The sequence below is a fragment of the Halyomorpha halys genome, unplaced genomic scaffold, assembly GCF_000696795.3.
Source record: "Halyomorpha halys isolate HHAL.00 unplaced genomic scaffold, Hhal_1.1 Scaffold1691.1, whole genome shotgun sequence".
NCBI classification, from domain to species: Eukaryota; Metazoa; Arthropoda; class Insecta; order Hemiptera; family Pentatomidae; genus Halyomorpha; species Halyomorpha halys.
This window is the reverse complement of record NW_027111225.1, coordinates 65,002-72,690: the sequence shown is the minus strand read 5'-3', so window position 1 is coordinate 72,690 and position 7,689 is coordinate 65,002.

Here is a 7,689-nt window from a genome sequence, read left to right as displayed (position 1 = left end):
CAGATCTTTCCCCACCCTTATAAGCTTGCTTCACTTTTCTCTATATGGGGTTGCTGTTTCTCAATGTGGTAAATGTACTTATGTCGTTTTTTTTGTATATTCTCCCCATTCATCTTGTTATAGCTGTCCTGTATGACCCCTTATCAATTACCTGTTGAGCTTAGTCTAGTTTGATACTTAGTTTTGAGTGCTCTAATTTATGTTTACTTCAGCCAACCAAAACCACATCATATATTTGTATTAATTAGTATGTACTGATACAATAAAATAATTAATTAAAATAATAAATCATTGCATAAAAGCTTGCAATATTTTGCAAAATGCACAGGAGGTGTTTTGAAATTCCATTATTCATGTAGTAATGTATTTATTATAATTCATATTTATTAGTTTTGGATTTAAAAAAACTGCAATAGAGATGAAGTTTATCTTAGTTGTGGAAATAATTGTTTGAAAATGAAAATATTTTTTATTATATTAAAATTTTAAAATAATAAGTTATATAAAAATTTTTCTTAAAATATTATGGCATATTAAGTGTTCATTTTTACCATGAAATAGATTCTTGAGAGTCAAAATTTACAAATTAGAAAAAAACACCGTAAACTTTGTACTACAAATATTAATTATACATTACAATAAAAAGCATCGTGAAATAACAAATTAATCTTCAATCCATTACTAAAATAGAACATACTCCCATTAACTCCTATATTTTATTGTTTTGTTTACATACTTCCAATTCATTTTTCCTTCTGGGGGTTTCACTTACGGATTCGTACTCACTATATAAGTTATATCGTCTGGAAACAAATCGCTACCAACTTGTTTCCTGAGCATTAGAAGCTGTTTCTTTACGTTTATTGTATCCATGGCACTATAACCCTAAAAAAATCCTGGAAAAGAGGGTTATCCAAAATGTCTTGGCACTCTGGACCTACATCACTAACCATAATTTTTAAATTGATGATGCCCATCGCATGGAAGATATGAATGAAGCAGATTAGGAATGAGTGGACATCTAAAATATATGATCATTTAAAAAAAAAACTAATTATATTTTGACCCAGAAAATAAGTATACTGACATTATGGAAGAACAAAAATAAAAAAAAAAACAAAACTAATTAGTATAGAAGAATATCTGGGCGAAAAGCCAAGTTCAGAAAATCAAGCGTTTTGTTCCACTGTGCACCGCCACTTTTTGAAAGTTATAATGTATGTGATAAATTTATTTTAGCCTTTTAATAAAAGTACTGAATTATAGATACATTGAATGAAATACAATATTATTGGAGATATATTTTATAGAAAGTAATATACCACAGATTTTTGTATAGAATCTTTTTTCAGAGGAGGGAGACAAGAGAGAGCGCTCATACCGTAATTGTCTGAGGTTACCAAATGTCTACCATTGATAAAGAGGAAGTGGAATGGTTTAGATCACTGATATCAAGATCTCGCAGAATGTTCAATGTTTAGAAGGGAAGGCGGCTACGGACATAAGATAAACGATTTCAATGAAATATTTTTCATGGTGATAGGTCGTAAATTACTAGACACACGCCCGAGGGTTCTTGTCAATTCACCCTAGAAGCCGGAAAATACTCCAATTTTTTCACGTAAAAGCGAGTCAAATTCGTTTTTAGCGTCCTCCAAAATTCTTACTTCCATGAAGTTTCATGAAAATATAAATATAATTTATATATATGACCGGTTTAGAAGAAAAATGGTTGTCATGAAGAAATATCCTATTAGTGGATAAATATATAAAAATGAATATATTTGTTCCCCTTAAAAAAATATATATTTTACCCCACTTTTCCTAGCATCCAGTTCCAAATTTTTTCAGTATTGTATTTATATTAAGCTCATATCTTTCAAATGTTTTTTCTAAATATTTTTTGATTTTTAAGAAATTGTTTTTAAGAACATTCTAGGACGCTTAAAACGAACCTTGCTTATTCCTTGTCCGCTTGAACCTCATGTACTAGAAAATGGAGCAATGCTTTCCTCAGTGCTTTTGTAAGTTCGATTCAAGTATTTCTGTTAACGTGTTATCTCGATCTTTTTTTTTTTTTCCTATTTAACATCGTTCGAGATAAATACTAGCATGATTTCAGTTTAATATCTGTAATGCTATTGGATTCTGAAGTTTATTAAGTTCCAGTAGAAATATTTAAGCTTTCCATCATCCACAATGAACATGGAAAGAAATTATGTCTCTTATTTTGTAAAATATTTTCTTGAATTAACGAATTCTTGGCATTTAAGCACAAATTAAAAGATTATGGTTTCTTTTTGATCTCTGCTCCAGACGTTGGAGATTTTTTGAAAAAAAAAACCCATGGATTGTACATAAATATTCAAACATTTAATGCTCCTTGCTAACGGATTTTTTAGATGTGACTGGGAATGGAACTACTCTGAGTCCCTCTTTTCGAAAAATAAACGTAATGTCCTGATTGCGGATTTGAAATAAATTTGGATGCATTTGAAACTGATGTTGAGAGAAAACCCGTAGTACAGACATGTCTGTAACAGTTCTCAAAACTGTATTCTGTCGTTGACAAGTGATTGAAACATGCATAATCTCAGCAGCTCTGATCGAGGAATAAAGACAAAAGAAAGTTCAGGGACTTATTGACTCTGAAAAATATAAGAGTAAGTTAAATTACAGTTATAAGAGATATAAAAAAGAATAACCAATTGTCAAAAACTTTTCCATCACTATCGAGTCTAATAAAATTTTCAACATAGGAAGATAGTGATAACACGGCTAATACCCTTAATTATATTAACATGGAGATGGTGGTAAATTATCTCTAATTAATTTTTCATAAATTAGCAAAAATGCAATTTCCCTTTCCTATTTAACGTTATTTAATATTCAAATAAACGTATTTAATTTTTATTTTTTGGTTAGTTAAAACGTTCCTTAAGTTGTCTATTATTGTAATTTTGCTACGTAATCTCATTATTGTGATGTATTGATGTAAGTTGAAGACGACATTATTGTTTAGTTTTTAACCAGTTTTTCATTCTTTTAAGAATGAGTTCTTTTGATTGATAATTTTTAATATTTATTGTGCATCTCATTTTCCTTTTGAGCAAAAACGAATTACTAAGCTCATACTAAACATTTAGTAGTTTTGTCCTAAAGGGATGGCGAAATCGTACAGTGCAGCTGTTGCAACTGTTCAACCTTGTTGTTGATAAGTGAGAATTCAATATTTGTACAATGCGTGAACCAGTTTTCATTCTTATGATTATTATTTATAAACCTTTCAACAAGATTGCGTAATTCAGAAAATTCCATATACTGCCACGCCCCAGTATAGCATGAACCTATCTTTCTTGCGAATTCGGCAATTGGTAATAATAATCCAAGATTTAAAATGTTAAAATTGGGAATGTAATAGTCAACTAAATGTAAATTTTAGAATTGTTAAAATAATAAAAGTTTTTTTTTTTTTTAGATTTTTACATAAATAAATTATGTTATTAATATTTTTGTAGTATATTAATGTTTATTATGAAAATTAAATTTCTTTTCAAAATTTACTGACTTTCCAGAAAAATAAATTTCTGATTTATTTATTTTCTTTATGATTAAAATATTTATTCTTTGAATATAAATTAATGTTTTTAAGAAAGTTTTCTCATTTTTATTTTTCTGCTTGTTTGGAGTACTTTTAGATTCCTGAAAGTTCTGACTTCAACTTTCTCTGAATCCTCAATGCTCCTTACTTTGTCACAAATAAAATCATACATAAAGACCTTAATGTTCCCTGTGTAACCGATCTAGCCCGAACCAGATATCACTCCTTCCATTATAAACTCTAACCACCCAAACCCCCTAGTTTCTAATCTTGCATCCTCTTCCATTCCTGACAATCCTCCGAGGCGCCTGAAAAGAAGATGGGCACGAGACCAGCTAATGTAAAATGTCATTAGAATGCTACCAATGGGTAGTTTCTCTACACGCCTGTAACACTCCAATTTAACTTAAATCAGATTTAGTAAATGTATTATAATGAACAGTTGTAAATAGCAATAAATACATATTAAAAAAAAAAAATTTCTCTGAGAATGATTGACGTAGCTTTGGTTCAGTGTTGTTTCTGAAAACTTCTAAGAAGATTATGTTTGCATACATAAGATAAGATAATTTTCAATTTCGATAAAGTCAATTGCTCATACAGTATTTTTAATTATGAACATCACATATTCAATTAGGTATTTCGAAATGAACAGAAAATAGAACATAACCCAGAATAGAAATATATGCAAAAATACACACATATTTTTACTTAAAAGTCTTTTTCTAAAAAGTCTCTAGACATTAATCAAAGCCCTATGGCGTGTTAGCAACGTTACTTTACGCACTGAACTTTTTACTGCCAACAACTAACGAACTCTTATGACCCCGATATTTCACGATTCAAGATTTCACGAGATATTACTAGAATTTAATGATTCAGTCAAACGAGACATGACTTCAACAATCATGCTGCTAACTCCCATAGAATGTTGAAAGGGAGGTGGATGAGGGATCACCTTTCAGTCTACTAGAAACCATAACATCATGTCAGGAATATGTGCACCTGTGAGGAGAGGGGTGGTGTTATTCTCTCAGATACCCCTCACGTTAGCGTTCCTAGTATTGAGGTATCAAATTCATTAATCGCCTGTATTTTATCGCCTCACAAAGATGCAAACGCAATCGGTGCTAAGAAAAAGAAAGTAATGGGAATTTTTGAAACTAATATATTTAGAAAACTTGTGGTAACATATCATTGACTAAAAACTTCTACAGATTTCATGTTTTAAGTTATTGATATCATGAAAAAATACACTATTTTTTGGTGAGACTTTTTATTTGTAGGATACGAGGTATCACTTCTCAACTATTCGTATGCTTTCATGTTTTTTGTAGTATTTATATGGCAGATGTTTTCGCTTTCATAGTGAAAGGAAGAATAATTTATCTTTAATGTCATAATTATTTCGGAAGCGAGTTTATACTATAGAAAAACGTTTAAGAGCCAAAAAGTGAGAAATCATAGTAAAAGTTTTAATTAATTAACATGGATACGGTAAAGATAACGAGAAAAACAAAATTGTATCAGATAAATCCCTGATATTCTGTATCAGAAAACTGAAGACTTTCTCATTAAAATTTATATATACACAAAGAATATACTCTGGAGGAGAGAAGGACACCCTGACGACAGCATCGGAATCGGGCGCTGAGCGAGTGGTGGTGTTTATGATTTAGGGGTCCCTTCGACCACTCACCTGGTGAGTGACCTCCACCCCCCTTGATGACCCATTGTCTCCAGGCCTTCTGGATTAGCACTCACTTATCCCGCTGATGAGTTCCGCTTTAGGGCTCCAATCTAGTATCTTCTTAGTATAGGTCATCTTATGAGGGGTCCTCATTATTTTTTATTTTTATTTGTTTTTATGTTGAAAGTAATCTTATGACAAGTAGTATCCAAACAAGTAAGTATGAAGTGTAGATAAAATTATACTATAGCGTAGACTATATATTTCTCAAACTATAATTTGATACTTAGTTATAACTCTGAAAATATGAAACAAAATTCAGTGGCCCATAAAAGTCCTGTCTTGGGCATTCACTGGAACCCAACAATAAGTGCTTGCAACATTTCAAGACGATGTTTCCATTTCTTTCTTTTTTTTTTAAGGAATTACACTGACTGTAATTAAAGTAGAAAGTAGTTATCTTCGAAGTTGGCTACGTTGCTTCTTACGGTGCAAAATTGCTATGCAAAAATGCCAAAACAATAATTTTAGCCCACAAATGGTAGGAAAAGGTGCAAAAGTTCCGAGTTGAAAAAAAGTAGATGTGAAAGGTTAAATATGGTAGGTGCCAAGTTCAGTGGAACAATAACCTTGGTTATCTAATATTTTTCTTTCTTCTCCTCATATTATCCGCTAAACAATGAACCCCAAAATTTTATTATTAGATTAATTCGCCTGGATGTATAAAGTTAAATGTGATCTGAATTTTTTTCAAATCCTATTTGTTATTAAGAAGCATATATCAATATTTAATTATTAATCTCTTTCTTAGTTATCATTTCCGAGAATATATGACTGCGGATTACTTTACACCAGAGATTGGGGTTACTTTACTCCAGTAAACCTGCTCTAATTCGCAGTGCTATTCCAACCGATGTTTTTGACTTTTGTTCTTTATTCCCTGATTGATTTGGATTTTTTACAACCTATCAATAGTATATTAATTCCAAATTAATAAAAAAACAATTACACATAATTTGGATTTATTTTAGTCAAGATCTATATTGAATTAAAATATATTTTCAGATACGTTTTTTATTATTTTACGTTCCTTTCTTCAAGGTAAAGTATATATTTGAAGTTTTATATACTTTTCATAGATGATAATACCCTTGAATTATTGAACATCATTTATTTATTTCTATATTGCTAATTCTCTTACCGTACGTAGCTTCATATTATATCATATAGCTTCATATTATATTCATTCATATTATATTCATTATATTCATATAGCTTCATATTATATCATATAGCTGGACGTAGCTTCATATTTTGATAAATAAAAACTAAGACTAAACTAGCGGATTTTTCTTTCATTTATACTTTAAGGAAGCTTAGGTTTGAAATTAAGATTTTTCAAGCTCCTGTAAGTCGATAAAATTTAAAAATAAAAAAAAAATAGTTTTAATGCACAGTAACCCACTTTGATAATATTTAAATATAAATACATTTACATAAATTATTAAAACAAATTGAAGCTACTTTAAACGTCCTAATTGACGCACGCTCCCAGTATGAGGTAAAACTCCGTTTTTTCTTTGTTGTTTTTTTCAGAATTGTTTATTTAGAAATAAAATATTACCCTACCATTTGTCAACGTAACCAAATTCCGCCGATCTAAATTGATACTAACTAATATTGAATAATAATGTATTAAATTAATTTTGAACATAGGAAACAACATATTCTTTAGTTGCGTGGTGAAAACTAAATTATAACTTTGTTTTTCTATCCCGTAACCAGGATGAAATACTTGTTAAATATTCTTCTGGATTAAAATTCTCTTTTGTACAAGTTCAACGTATGTATCTACCTCTGTTACATTCCCAGAAATCTCCCTTTTGTCCGCAGGTACTAAAGGTCCGGTTGTTATGGAAATGAGAGAAGTTAATGGACTTACCTTGAGAGGAAGGTCAGAGAGAGTGTGGAGCTCGCAACCAATTTAAAACAGAATTGTATCTTCTATTTTCTAGGAACGAGATACAATACCCTTAGTGTTCAGCACAACTTGGTTTCTATTCTATATCTGCTTCGTAATAACAAAATTGCTGAGTTTGCCATACATTCCTTATTCGTGTAACGAATTATGAATGCTATTTCGGAAGAACATGTTAATAATATTCTTATTCAGTTTAAATAAATTGAAAAAAAAGACAAGAGCTTTTAATCAAAACAGGAACGGGAACGAATCTTCTTTATCCCTTTCAAACATGAAAACTTTCTTGAATAAGAGACTCATTTAAAGAAAAAAGTGGGATTAAAATGAAAAATAAATATAAAATCAAATAAAAAAAGAAGGACTCAATACAGTATTAATACAAATCTACGGAATATTTATTACAAAAAAGTCCTCTCA